Source organism: Sorex araneus, chromosome 1, assembly GCF_027595985.1.
Source record: "Sorex araneus isolate mSorAra2 chromosome 1, mSorAra2.pri, whole genome shotgun sequence".
Taxonomy (NCBI): Eukaryota; Metazoa; Chordata; class Mammalia; order Eulipotyphla; family Soricidae; genus Sorex; species Sorex araneus.
In genome coordinates, this window is record NC_073302.1 from 352,334,335 (window position 1) to 352,349,471 (window position 15,137).

General features: G+C 48.6%; 1 protein-coding gene across 3 annotated transcripts in view; it reads right to left on the bottom strand.

Moving 5' to 3' along the window:
• Window positions 1–15,137, bottom strand: part of ELMO1 (engulfment and cell motility 1) — a 545,070-nt gene that overhangs the window by 279,756 nt on the left and 250,177 nt on the right. The gene's annotated exons all lie outside the window — the stretch shown is intronic.

Consider the following 15,137-nt stretch of genomic DNA (forward strand, 5'->3'; position numbering starts at 1 on the left):
AGCCAGGAGTAAACCCTGAGTACTACCTGAGTACTACCAGGCGTGGCCCAAAACCCAAAACAATAATAATAATAATAACAGTTGGAATACGTTTTTCCATTGAAATTCAAGCTCATGGCATTTTCTTTTTCTAATTCAAGTCACAGAAATCTCTTGCTCAAGGTTCAAGCAACCCACATGTTCCAAGATTATTCAAGAGTCAGTTTTCCACACTGACTTTCTGTGAGCTAATAAACATCTAAAATTGCAAGCAGTGCTGCTGCCTGCTGGTGGCGGGGGCTCCGCTTCACGCTTGCTCTTGCTGCTATTTCTGTGGAAGGCTGGGTCAGTGCGATCACATCGATGCTTCACTTGAGTGTGTCATCCTGATACACTAAGATACTGTATCTTTCAATATCAAATGAATTCTGATATATAAAAAAGTAACATCTCATAAAATAAGTACAATTTACAAAGGAAAAATCCTGCACATACCAAAAGCAGAGTATTCAGCCTTCATTTAATACACATTTAGTGTGGATATTGGCTTGCATTTAATACTGGGTGGACATTTCACTGTATCACTGTCATCCCGTCGTTCGTGATTTACTCTAGGGGGCACCAGTAATGTCTCTGAGATTTTACCAGCCTTTCCTTACTCGTCTTTCACAATGATTGGAGGCTCTTTCAGGGTCAGGGGAATGAGACCTATCGTTACTGCTTTTGGCATATCGAATACGCCACTGGTAGAAATGCCAGGCTCTGCCATGCGGACGGGATGCTCTCGGTAGCTTGCTGGGCTCTCCGAGAGGTACATATATATCTGTTACTGGCCTTGGGATATGAACACACCTCGGGGAGCTTGCCAGGCTTCCTGAGCGGCTAATGGACTCTGGGTAGCTCATCAGGTTCTCCAAGAGGGAGAACTAGGCTATTAGATCTCATGGACATTTAGTGGGTGCACATTTAAAAATCAAAATGCTGAAAATAAACAATCAGAGACATAGTCTAAAAAGTCCGCTCCAGGGTGGGGAGTTAGTGCTCGGGCTGTGATTGTGCTTTGCGTACGTGAGCTTGGATTTGATCCCAGGCAGTCCATGTTCTCTAGGGCAACACCAACAGTGACCCCTAAATACAGAGCTGGGAGGACCCCCGAGCCCTGCCAGGTGTGGCCCCAAACCCAAACCCAAAACAGGGGGTCACATAAAGAGAACCAGAGAAAGAAGGACAACACCGAAGAATCTCTCTCCTGTGACTGTGAAGCCCAAGCGCCAGGCCCGGGAGGGGCGGGTGCCGAATACGGTCGAGGGTCGAGCCCAGGTCTGCTCAGCACGTAAGCCCCCCGCGGCACATGCAGGACTGGATACCCAAGGTCCCAGCACAAGGAAGAGCAAGAGAGGGCGAGTGGTGGAGCTTGGTGGCTGGGCCCCAGGTTTAGTTCCCAGCACCAAGGGGGGAGGGGGGAGAGGAAGAAAATGAAAGAAGGGAATAAACAATAGTTACTGGTATTCCCGCTAACGGCTATGGAAAGGTACTGGGGAGAGCAGAGCAGAAAGGAGAGCCTGAGGTGTCGCCAAGGGTGTGGTGCTTGGACACTGCTGCCAGCAACACAAACCCACTATGAAGCAGGTGTCTCATTCAGCAAGAAGCAGCACTTGAGTCAGGACTGTCTACTATTCCCCATTCTTCAGGAACAGCGAGTGGGTTCCTCCCACCATGCCACTGACTGTCTGGACTCCGTGCACTTTATTTTCTTGAACATGAAGAGCACTTAAGAAGGCAGGGGCTGAAGAGATGTCCCATGAGCGGAGTGCAGGCTTTGCATGTGGAGACCTGGGTGCCAACCCTGTCAACAAATGGTCCCCTGAGCACCGCTAGGGCAACCCCCAAGTACAGAGTCAGGACCTGCCCCCAAATACTGCTGGGTGTGGCCGCCAAACCAAGCTAAATTAAGTACAGAAGCTAAATCCTCCCTCACCCCACTTCTCTTGCCCAAAGTTTGTGTAAGTTGGATACATTTATTTTGGTCCTACTAACATTTGGACTTGAATTGCTAAAGGAAAGCCTATTTGAGAAATGGAGGCTAATCAATATCATCAGCATGTAATGGTGTTGGGAAGCAGACACTGGTGCAGGGTCTGCTGTCAGAACACTGTTTGCATGAAACTATCGTGAACAGCACTGTCAACCATAGTGCCTCAAAAACTAACAAAAAATACACACACACATACACAATCAGCTATGCAGCGCATGACCCAGCTAACAAAGAGAACTTTCCAGATGCAAATGAGAAAACATGACCTTTCTGACCTGTTTCTAGTGTTGCTGAGTGCATACATGAGAAGGAAACCAAATGACAAAACTCAGTTTTAAAATTTCATTTGAAAAACAACACCCCCCACCAAAAAAAAAAAATCTATGTTAGTGAAGTTATCAGGGGAAGGACCCTAGAGCTCTTCAATGCGTCCTACACCCACTACATCCATCCTATGTACACAGAGGGGGCAGAGGGCATATCAAATAGGACAGTGCTCTGTCAAAGGTCCTTAGAGTAAAGACACAGTATCACCTATTTGAGGGTTCTTTAAAGAATCAGACAGCTAACTAGCAATTAGCCCCAGTCACAGAATGCCTGCAGAAAGCACCACATGTGGACTAGTAAGTCTCGCCACAAGGCAGGCTCTCCCTATCTGTACAAGGGGAACATGATCACAGGACATGACGTGCCCCAAGTTTCCAAGCCAGTATGTGGCAGATGCAGGATATAATGGCACGGAGGGCTCTCACCAGGACCTGGTATCTCACCGGTCAGCCTGGTCCTGTGGGAACCGCACCAAGGGGGCCAATGCCGGGACCTACTATCACAGATCTCCTCGACCAACCTTATCCACTCATGCAAAGTGGCCTGTGATGCATCCTCTTTTCATAAAAGCTATAATTTCCCCACCGTTCCCAAACATGCAGATCAACTTTTCTCAATAAACTATCAATAAACCACCTCCCACTGCCTCCCGCAGACAGGTTCTTACTTGAGCCAAGTCCATTTGAGAATCGCCTCTCATTTTCCATGACTTACCCTAAATTACAAAACAGCACTGTTTCTATTGTATTGTACTGGGCTCTCTCCCCTCCCTCCTCCCCTTACCTCCTGCTGCTCCCCGTCCCTCTCCAGAGCACTGCATTTTCATTTTAGATGGGGGGGGAGGATTGCAATGATATAATGATGGGGAAACTGTTCTTAATTCTCTCCTACGTTGGCTATGGTTTCCCCAACCCCTCTCTCCTTGAAATGACTGCTTCTTTTATCTCCCTTTGGTTTTAGTAGTCAGTGAAATCATTTTACAACCTCGGATATTTGATAATGGAAAAAGTATGAGAATTACACTCAGAAACATTTGAAAGCTTCTGTACTGTGACAAAAATACTCGGAGAAGCCAGCAAGGCCGACAACTCCCCCACTCCTGCCTTATTTATGAGCAGCTCTGGCTACAGATTTATTTTCTTTACTTGTTCTGTGCTATTTTTTTCAACCTGCCTTGAAATGGAAGCTGCGAGAGCTTTGGTAAATGGCTTGAAATTTCCTTGTTTCACTGCCAAGGCCAAGTGTGTGCCTCTGTGGCAGCCCGGGGAAATGCCGCTTGTTGGTGCCACTGGTGACACCAGGCAGCTCTGAGCCCTGGACAAAGGGCTGCAGCTGTCCTGCTTGCAGAACCCTGGGGCTTCACGGGCCACTGCCACCAACCATGGACACACCTCTGTGGCCAGTGGCTGTTTCTGCTGTGACTCACAGGACAGATCTTTAGCTGAACTATTTCAGTCATGTGTGGAAGGGAGGGTCAAGGTCTGGGGCAGAGTCCATCCACCTGGTCCACGCCCCAGCTGGAGTGGACCTCAACTACAGCCTGAGGGAGTGACAGATGGCCTGCTTCCAGGTCTGACTGAAGCACCAATTGCTGTCTTTGCGTTAGAGGCACAAGAAGAATCTCACGCAAGCCCCATGCTGCAGGAGCTACTCTCTGGGGTCCACCTGTTAAAACTTACTGCAGGTTCTGTGTGTGGGGGGGGGGGTGGCGTGGGGGGGGAATCCGGACGAACTGGGGGGGTATTTGTTATACAAATAATACAGGTGACGTTAGAATAAGGTCCAGCATCCGGATTCGCTGGTTCATCAACTCTAGCAAACCACACCCCCACTTAAGTCCACGAATGCCAAGGTGCCGATGCATTTCAAACAGACTCACTCTTCATCTGCTCATGTTCAAGTCTCTCCCATGCCTTTATTTTTTAAAAATGAATTATAACTTAGAATTCTTTCAATTCTCCTATTGCTCAAATTTCTACCTGAATAATATGTTATTAGTACCTCCACAGGAAAGGCAGAAAATGGTAGTCAGTCAGTATTTTCTGCTCCTGAATGCTTCCCGGGACCCGTACCAGCCTGGATGATTTCTAAATGATCTGTGTGTTTCAATTACCACCGTCATGCTAGTCCTTCATTAGTATGGATAATAAAGAGATGATTGCAGTAATGCCTGCCAGATGGCATATCGTGGGGAAAGCCTTGGAGGATTTAGAAGTTAATATTTGTGTTATATGAGTGCCTACATTTGCTGAACAAATATAGCATTATAGGCAACCTTTAAACAATCGCATTAAGTGAATATTCATCCAGTCTTCCAAAAGCCTCAAGCAAGGATATTTCTGGAGGCTGGGAGTTTTATAAGGTCACACTCTCCAAGGGAAGGCCGGGCTGGATGGCTGCAGCCAACCCCTGGCAAGCAAAGAGAGATGGGTGATGGGGCTTGCAACTGAGCCTCTGGAACAGCAGCCCTCACCCTAATGGCCCCCCCTGAATCCTCTGAGGAGCTCAGACACCCAGGCTGTGACCCCACTCAGTGGGAGATTAAGAGAACTTTAGGGCTGGGAACCAAGCAATGTGCAATGAGGTTTGAGAACGTCCCCAAATCAGCGGGTCTCAAACCTGAGTGGGACCAGCACATCCAGGAGGGGCTGTAAGACCCTCTAGTCCAGTGTTCAGACACCCTCCCAGGTACTGTAGGTGATCTCTGAGCAGTCCTGCAAACAACAGTGCTCAAGCTACCAAGGGCCAGCGCACATCTATGTCCACCATCTGCTAGAGAGTCAACCCCGACTCTTAGGCAGGAGCTGATCCAGACAACTGTGACCCAGCTGCTCCACACAGAGATGCAAGGGGACCCCGGAAAGCATCCTACTGTGCGCCCCCAACAGGGCAAAACAGTCTGAGGAGCCCTGAAGAAACTACCGATCTTTAGAGCTCCCCATTCCATTCAATACCAGTTTTGATGAAAACACAGAAAGCATCTGATCAAAGCTGACCTATCTGAAGTGAACAGCATCGAAACCGTTTTGGAGAGCAGAAGGATGACGGGGACCAAGTGGGCTGGCGGTGGCGGGAGCAAACCAGGCTCACCACCCATGAGGTCTCACTGAATCTTCCCCCTGGCACCACGAGGTGAGTGTCACTCATGAGGCAAATGTTCATCTTGTCCTACACAATATGAGTGCCTACATTTGCTGAACAAGAGGATCAGAATTGCTGGTGGACAAGACCAGGGTGAGTCAGTGGCAGTGGCTCCACTTGGTTCCATGGCTTTTTTTTTTTTAATCTAGGTCCAAAGGGTTTTTGGAGAAAAGTAAATTAATCACATTAGTTATAGGGAATTTAATCAGAGAAGTGTAAAAGTTCTGTAAAACGATTTTTTTTTAATTCAAGCACACATCTACAGAATAAGGAAAATCTGGCTTATGAATAATTTATGATAGCCCAGCTCCTCAGGATTAAATTTTGACTTTTTTAGGTAAGGCACAAAGGACCTGTAGGCAGCTCGAGGGAAGCATCGGGCGTTCAGAGCGGCAGGTCCCACACCCCACTCAACTCTAGCACTAGACGCTCAACACACACTCGCCTCTGCCTGGTCAGCAAGTCTGAAATCTTCAGGCTATGATCTCTGGGTCAACTGATCTGAACCATCCTCAACTCACCCCGTCTCTAAGGCAACCCCCACTGCTCCCGTTCTGCAGCCCTACTTGCACCCACAATCATCCACAGTGCATGAACTAAGGGCTAAAGTTGGCAGTAACTCCCAAGAAGCTGATTTCTCCTGGCAATTAGCTGGTTCTCACATGTCAGGTTTCATTAAAAGCACAACAAGAAAAACACACGAGGTCTCATCCAGTAGAACTTAAAACAAAATGGTATTTGTTGTCAAGAAATTTCTGTCTCAACAGTGAATAACTGAAAAACCTTAAAAACATAGGCCTTGGGGTAAATGCCAAGAATGGAATTGCTTGGATGATAGGGAAACTCAATTCTGTGTTTTGAGGAGTATCTATGTTAAAGGCCTGTATTTTTAAGGGCACAAAACCTCAATTTATAAAAGACCTTTGAGCTCTTGTGTTCTTTATAAAATATAAAATATAAAAATATAATATAAAATATAATATAAAAATATAATATAAAAATAAATATAAAAATAAAATATAAAATATAAAACTACGTATCATGGCGGGGGGGAGGCGACGCGGTTTGGAATCTGCATGTACACATGTACACAACAGAGAATCTCACACAGTGAATGCTCTGGACTTGAGGCAACTTATCCTAATACATAACAATTGGGCCAGCAAGACAATTCAGTGCACCAGAACTTGCTATGAAAGCAGGGGACCCAAGCTCACTCCCCAGCACCACCTGATTCTCCATGCTCCCCTGAGCTCCTCCAGGGGTCACCCCAAAACAAGATACATTAACTAAAATAAATTCAAAAGTACAGAATTTTTTCCAAGACCACTCTTTAGAGCCCATGCCCCGGGCATTTGTAAATTTTGTCACATGTGGGCTACCTCTCACTGCATCATCCTGAAGAAGCAGAGTTGAAACTTAATGAATAAAAGAATCAACAGAAACACTTTGGTATGTTGACTTAATAGTCAAAGAAGTGCCATCAAAACTGAATTTAAAAATACCTTAGGAATATATTTCCCTTAAAATGAAGCTAGTTCTAGTTTGTTAGTTTGTTTGACATCTTCATGCCTAATGAAATCAGCTGCCAAGCTTATGAGTATATTTGCGATCTTTCTACCGGGCTGTACTTTGCCAGCCCAGCATCCTGGGTCAAGACAGCAGGATCTGACCCACATTCCTACAATGCCTCACTCCCCGCCCTCTCAGGCTTCCTGTGCCCAAATGCTGTCACTTTCAACAGGTGAATGGAATCCCCAGTCGTGTGGGTTATTTTTCTCCCACCTCCCCTTTCAGAAACCAGATTACACTAAGGCAACATCCTTCACATTCTGTGAGTGTCAGGTGCACGGCAGCTGCCTCTGCGATGAGGGATTCCCACTGAGTCTCGAACTGCGGCTCACGGCCCTGTCCGCCACTGCATAGCTGAGCATGTGGAGCATGAAAAGAACATAAAGCACTGCCCTGTGGCTGAAACTGAAGTGGAAGAAGAGGTGGACGGGAAAGGGCAAGGGCAGCGGCAGGGACTCAGACCCACCATGGCACTGAGTGTGGACAAGCTGCACGCTTCAAACCACAGGGCCAACCACACTGGAAACAGGAGATCCAAACCACAACAAGCAAACTTAGCAATGTGCCTGTCTCGAGGCAGGGGGGTGGGAGCACCAATGACGGAAGGAAGCGGATGCTGGCGGTGGGTCGGTGCGGGAACACTGTATGTCTGAATCTATGTTATGACTAACTTTGTAGATCACAGGGCATCAATAAAAAACTCAACAGAAATTTTGTTCTGAAATAACTTCTATAGATAGACTATTCTCTCTTGCCGGTGGGACAGAGTCACAGTATGGGAACAACCAGTCAGACAACGGCAAATAATAAAACTGGTTTGCAGAAGTGAGCATCCCAGGTATGGGTGGAGAGTGGGCTGGCAGGTGCCCGAGACTGCAGGGGAGGAAGCAGACTCTGGTAGCAAGTGTGGTATGGGGACGCATGCATGAAACCGTGTAACCAACTATAGTGCAGATCATGGTGCCTCAAATTAAAAAATATATACATATATATGTAAATTAAAAGATAACACATTTCTTTATGATGTATTATCCATAAAAGCTTGGTGTCAATACTAACTTTATATATCCAGGTCCTGTAAAAATTTCTCAAGCAAAGGGATGGTGAGCAGAAACGCTGAATCACCCCGCTGGCCATCATATGACCCCTGCCAGAGTAGCAGGGCCCAGAGGTCTGCAGAGGGCCCGGGGCTGGCGTCCACGCTGCAGCCAGGCCAGCAGAGAACAAGCACCGCCTGGCCCTTTCCATCCCAGCTGGGGACCCACGCCACTTTTGGGACACAGAAGGAGACCAACGCTCCCTTCCAGGTGCAACCAGGACCTGGGCAAGCCACAACTGCTGCAGAACAGGCTCAGGAAGTCAGCAGGATTCGAAGGGGGGGGAAGGCTGGACCCCACTCCTCAGCTCTGGTCTCCTGCCAGCTCAGTGCTGCCCTCTAGGGCCCGGGTCCTGCTAAGGAGCCTGTGAGCAAGAGCAGCTGAGAACACACAGGAAGCATCTAGAAGCTGCCAGAACAGTTCTAAGTCAGGAGGCCCGAAGCCCAGGTCCCAAAGGGGCTTTGCCCCTCAACAGTGGACAGCTGTGAGCAGAATCAGGCTAGGAAGTTGGGTCGGGGGGTCGGTCTGCTGCCATTTTTTTTTTCATTAAGCAAAGCAGGTAGGGCATTTGCCTTGCACGCCGCCAATCTGGGTTCGATTCCTCCATCTCTCTCGGAGAGCCTGGCAAGCTACCGAGAGTATCCCGCCCGCATGGCAGAGCCTGGCAAGCTACCCATGGCGTATTCAATATGCCAAAAACAGTAACAACAAGTCTCACGCTGAAGACGTTACTGGTGCCCGCTCGAGCAACTCAAAGAGCAATGGGATGACAGTGACAGTGACAACAATAATTCTGTAATGTGAAAATGGCATAACATCCCCATTTCAAAAACCCTCCCGAGAGTCTGACTAGAACACAGCCGTGCTCGCTGATGGGCAAGGGTCTGAACTGCTTTCACAGACACCCACAGAGCCTCAAACAGTCCCTGCAGGGCCCTTTACAAGCAAGGCTGACCAGCCCCGGGGCCTAGGCACCGCCCGCTCCGTAACCAAAGCCAGCAATCGCAGCTAACAGAGGATGCTCTGCTCGTGGCAGTGCCTCCTCTGTCAGGTTCGATGCTCACTCCCTTGGCTAAAGGTCATGATGCTTTACTGTCTCCCTGAAGGATCGGCAGATAGCGTGTTCTGCAAATGTTATGCTGAAAGCAACGTTTTCTGTGGCCCAGACCTGACATGCAGGCCCCGTGGGCTGCTGCTCTCTTTCAAAGACAAGCTCAATAAAGGAATAGATTTTCCTTGGTAAGTTCAGACGCGGGAGATTGCCCAAACTGGGAGGTCCTGGGCTGTTGGCTCACATTCTCTCCTCCACTCTTTTACTTTGTTCATTTTTGTGTGGGGCCCACCTGACAGTGCTGGGGTGACCTGTAGCTCTGTCACTCCACTGATGCCCATGGGACATGGGGTACCCGGATGCAGCCAGGCTGGGCCAGGCTCTTACCCTCCACCCCTGGTGCGGCTATTTCCACTGGTCAAGTCTGACCCTGGACTCTGGACCCTGCAGTGTCTATTACACCAAAGAAGCAGAATTTCATTTCTATTCCAAAGACGAAGACATGGAGGCACAGAGGGCTTGCACACGTTCACACAACTATTATGCTGGAATCGGAACCAGAATTTCAGCCCATGTTCTCTATTATATATGTGGGGGTGGGGCCTCCCAAGCAGTGCTCAGGGCCCAGGGCCACACCACATGATACTTGCTTCAGGGCTCAGGCCCGAGGATACAGGGTTGGGGACATCAGGGTCACTAGGGGTGCTGGGGACCTTCAGGGCCAACCCTGTGACAGCCGTTTCCAACAGGACTGGCGAGCTGCAGAGTGGGAAACCACCTGATAGGGCAGCATACGACTGTGTTCAGTCACTTATTTGGGGGTAGGGGACCACACCCAGTGGGGTTCTGGGCTATTCCTCACTCTGTGCTCAGGAGCCACCCTATGTAGCACTGGGGATCACACTGGGGTTGGCTTCACGCAAGACAAATGGTTAACCTGTGCTAGCCACTCAGAATTATTTTAATGGCGTTCTTCATTTTAGAGGACTATACAACACAACTGGGCTGGAGCGATAGCACAGCAGGTAGGGCGTTTGCCTTGCATGCGGCCGACCTGGGTTCGATTCCTTTGTCCCTCTCGGAGAGCCCAGCAAGCAACTGAGAGTATCCTGCCTGCACGGCAGAGCCTGGCACGCTACCCATGGCGTATTCAATATGACAAAAACAGTAACAAGAAGTCTCACAAAGGAGACATTACTGGTGCCCGCTCCAGCAAATCCATGAACAACGGGATGATAGTGCTACAGTGCTTGGTCTGTGGTGGCCTCATGAACCTCATGAACATTCTCCGACCAGGCCCTCATAGGGATTGGGGATGCCTCATCAGGAGCGGGAGAAGGCAGCAGAAGGCGGCCAATGCCCTAAAGTCCACTTCACTGTCAGTGTGTTTTCCCACTTCAAACTCTCAACCGGGAGCATAACTGTGAATGCATGGAAACAGCATTACCGTTCTTCAGCACACACAGCTCGGGGGTCTCGGGAGACATTCCCAGAGACACTCAACCAGTGGGGCACGACAGTCAGTGCCATGGACCACCAGCTCCTCCACCCCTCTGGTCCATGAACCACCAGTCACCTCAATCGTGCCCAGGGGCAGGGGGGACTGGAAAGTTGGGTTTAAACTGGGGTCCTCTCCCTCTTACCGGGGAGCCATCCCTCAACCCCATAACCACATCCTCAAGGACATCCAACCCCAGCACCATGACAGGAGTGAGGATGGCATGTGGGGAAGGGTGGTGTGGGAGAGTCTCAAGGCCCTTTTTACCCAAGAATCTACCTCTCAGGTGAAAGATGTGGGAAGGATACACCGCAGAATGTTGTCACCTATAAATCTGGGTCATAAATACACACGAGAATGGCTTTTGTGTGTCTATTTTGCTGTCTTTTGCTGTCATTATATGGAATAATTAAAGTTTTCATTCAGGAAGTACATTTCCTTGGCTCTCTCCCTGCTGGAGGAGCGAACATTCTCTCTTAAAAGGGCTACTCTATCTTGAACATGCCTCTCTCACTCTCTCTTTTTCTCTCTCCATACATTTTCTAAATAAAAAGTTTGCTTCAAAAGAAGATAGAAAAAGAAATTTTCTTGATTCCATTGGACTACAGCAAACGATGGTCAGTTTAATAACTTCAGAGCCTTAAGTAGCATGACATAATACAACAGAAGACCAGAATCGGTTGCCTCCAGAGCAAGCGAGTGTTTATATTTGGTATTTTCATGCATAATGATTATACTTTCTCTTCTGCTGTCCACTGCCAGTAGTGGAGAGTTGAGATGTATTTTCATCAACAAAAGAGAAAGCAAAATACTAAAGAAGACCCTAGGAGATCAGTTTTCATCTATGTGTGGTGAATTCGGCCTACGCCTGTGCCTCTTAGATCAGGAATATTAACAGGAACGGTTCAGTCCTGGATAGATCAGGGACTGTGTGGGCAGTCAGTCTCTGATATATTTACAGAAAACTGTCCCTGAAACTACATCCCTCGACTCCCTGGGCAGTGGGCAACATGCGTCCTCTCGCTCCTGCTTTCTAATCGAGAGTCTCTTTCCTCCCTCACCCTGTGGTGGAGCCCGGCTGTCCTCTCAGCCAGGCAAGGAGGCAGGCAGGGCAGCCTGCTGGCCAGGGCTCGAGCGTTCTCTGGTCAGCGGCTATCGCAGCAGCTCATGTGTCAGGGGAAGGAACAGAACACCACGAGTGGCTGAAGCTGCCCCCCAAAGACCTCCCTGGAGGCAAGGCAGGGCATGCAACCTGCTCTTCCCAACTGCGCAGGTCCTGCTGCCCGTGGACAGGAGGCCATTCCACAGAGAGGGCAGAGCCCACCTGGACATCAGCCCGCGTGCTGACGGCATCTTCAGTATCGCAGGAAAGGACTCGCACCCCTGACAGCCCACGTGTTCATCTGGGACACGGAGCCGACTGTGCCTCTTTCACTGACCCACTGGACAGGGAGCCAGGTGGTATAAACAGGGCACTTGGGATACAGACCCCCAGGTGAGCCCTGAGAAACAGCAGCCGCCACTCCTCGCTTGCAGCTCAGGCCTCCGCTACCTCCTGGCCAGGCTCCCTCCTGGCTAAGCCTGTGCTAAGGCCAGCGACCCTGTGAGCAGCGGCTGATCTTGAACTCTTCAACTTCCGGTTCCACTCACCTGCTGCCTGGACCCATGGTTGGATGCCCTTGCAGCAGCCGACCACACACGCTCAGACACTTCACCAGCACATAAACTTCTATTAGCTCCTAAACACAATCCAATCCAAACTAAAGTCTGAAATTAAACAAAAACCTAGGAACAGAGATTCTTTCCTGTCCAGGGGAAAGGTTAAATTGGGAAAAAGTGAGGAAAGAAATGCTATTTACGTTTCCTTCTGTTGGGAACATTGTACTGCAGACAGGAATATTTTCCCCTTTTCAGCTGCCTTCAGGAAATAATTTCAGAGGCAGTTTTCCTTTTCTCACAGAAGCCTGGCTGGTCTTTGACATACATATTTTAGGTGCTAGCCAGGCCAGACTTTTGACATTGTAGATTCCAAGCTCTGGCCCGGCCTAGTCTTTGGGATATAGATTTCAGGTGCTGCCTAGTTTGTAATTGACATGTAGATTTCCTGTGGCAGCCCAGCCTGGTCTTTGGGATATAAATCCAAGTGCTTTCAGCCCAAGGAAGGTTTAGGTTTTGGTTTTGTATCTTCTTTCCCAAGGCCTAGATTACTGGCCTGCAGATACAAGAGAATAATGTTGCCTCAATGTTCTTCCTGTAACATCTTTTGGTGCCTTTGGTGACATCAATGTATTGCACCCTTTGGAAGTGCCATGATCAATACAAGGAGATCCACGAGGCCCTCTACCTTTGCCAAGAGGCAGAGCGAGCCTGGTCCTCCATGAGACATATTTCTTCCAAGTTCCTTATCTCAGCGCCTCCGACCGCACGAACGTTCACGCAACATCGTTCCATTTGCTGACATCTGAATTTTGTACTATTATTTATACACCATGGAAGCAAAGTAAGTGAGAACACATTTAAATATAGACTTGAAATTAAGGAGAACATCTTCAGTATTTCACAAATCATTCTACCATAATAGAAGCTACGAGTTGTTCCTTTTGTTTCTATTAAATGACCATCCTGAAAGTTCTCAAAGACAGAGCTGAGCATCTATGAGTTAAGAGTGAGTAACAAAATCAAAGGAAAAGAAAAACCAATTCCATATGGGCAATTTTAATTTTAGATGACTTCTCTTGTCAACTTCATTTCTATTTCTCCTCTTCTTTGAATTTCTGTAAAAGGTTGAGGATGGAGAGAGAATTGTCTGTGCTTTCATTAAAAAAAAAAAAAGTCATTTCATACTGAAATCCTCTTCTGAGCCACTTAGGATATTTCAGAAAAGAAATTTACTCTCAGTATCTGGAAAATGTTTTCTCAGTATTTCTTTTACCATAAGAAGGGATAAATTGGATCTTTTAGTGCATCCTGCATCATTTCCTCCCTGTCCCCTTGTTCAAAGTTCCACACCACAAAAATGGTTTGTTATTATATTTTTTGACGCCCACTCTCCACTACCACATGGGTGGTGCACACCCTGCGCTGCCCGCTGACTCCTCAGTGAGCACCACCTGCCCAGCAAGCCACAGCGTCTTCACCCATCTCGTCAGCCTCCCCCAGGCACTGCAGTAGCCGTCACAGACCAGGAACCAGTCACGAAACGCTGGAAACTGAGGGTGAGTGGATGCACAGCAGCCTTCTGATGTCGTAAACAACTTCCACAAGATTTGAGTCTCCTCTCTGATGAAATGTGAAATCGCATTTCCTGTTTCTTAATTTAATATGCCCAATAAAATGTCTCAAAGGATTACATCATCTGCAACTGTTCAGAACTTAGGGGAAACTGATTTAACTCGTTGAAATTGGAGCTAGTGACTGTTAGGGCAGGACTGCCCTGGGCGGGGCCAAAGACAATGAAATCCCTGTATTTTCCACTCAGGCCTCTGCTATCTGCTTGCTCCAAGAGGAATGTGCGGACTCCTGAGCTATGACCATATAAGGGTATAATCCAGACAGATAGCCTCCTGGGCCCGGGCTCAGCCCTCGGACCCGTGCAGGTGCTTACGCAATTGTGACCTGTAAATCTATAAGCTGGACAAGCAGATGGGCCTAATGGGATTGGAGGGAGAGGCATGTCGAATTATGAGCTTATTGGCTAGGGAATGTGTGGGCTCTGCTGTAACGGTCGGGAAGGCCTATATAAGATCTCCTTTGGAGAAGCTCGGGGTCTTTTGCCCAACCTGCTGGACCTGCCTGTCCGTGTAGGCGGCTGGACCCTGGCTAGCCAGTCTTACAATAAACCCTGCTTGTTGTTTGCAGTCTCTGGAGTCTCTTTGTCGTAATAGGGAGATCGCGATCCGTGCCCTAACAGTGACTTCTGTAATACGGCCTGTTCTCAGGCGTGACCCTGCCCGCCTCCGCTTGTCTCCTGCTGTGAAGCCCACACTCCCCCAGCCCAAGAAGGACCCCTGAGGAAGCAGAGGCCACGCCAGGAGGGTACTCTGGGGGAAGAAGGAAGCGATGCCATGGATGATGGGAAAATCCCTCTCATTTGTCTGTGTGGGGTATTTCAAAATCTGCCTTTCATGTAACATGGACCAATTACCAAAGAAGTCACTTCAATTAGTACGGCTACATCACAAAACCTCAAACCATGCCGATGCCTGAGTGGATGGCAGCCTACAGCCTGCAGGGCGCCGGGTGCTGCCTACCCCTGCTCGCCTTCTCCCGCCCGCCACCTGTGCAGAATAAGGCCCAGGCAAACTGCATGATGGCAGCTGCTTACACTCAGAGCTTGTTCAGAGGGCGGAAAAGGGTGGTCTGCCTTTGACCCCCACCTCTCTCTGGCCAGGGGTATAGGCCATGTCTGGCCTGCCCTCACCCACACCTCAGGCAAGT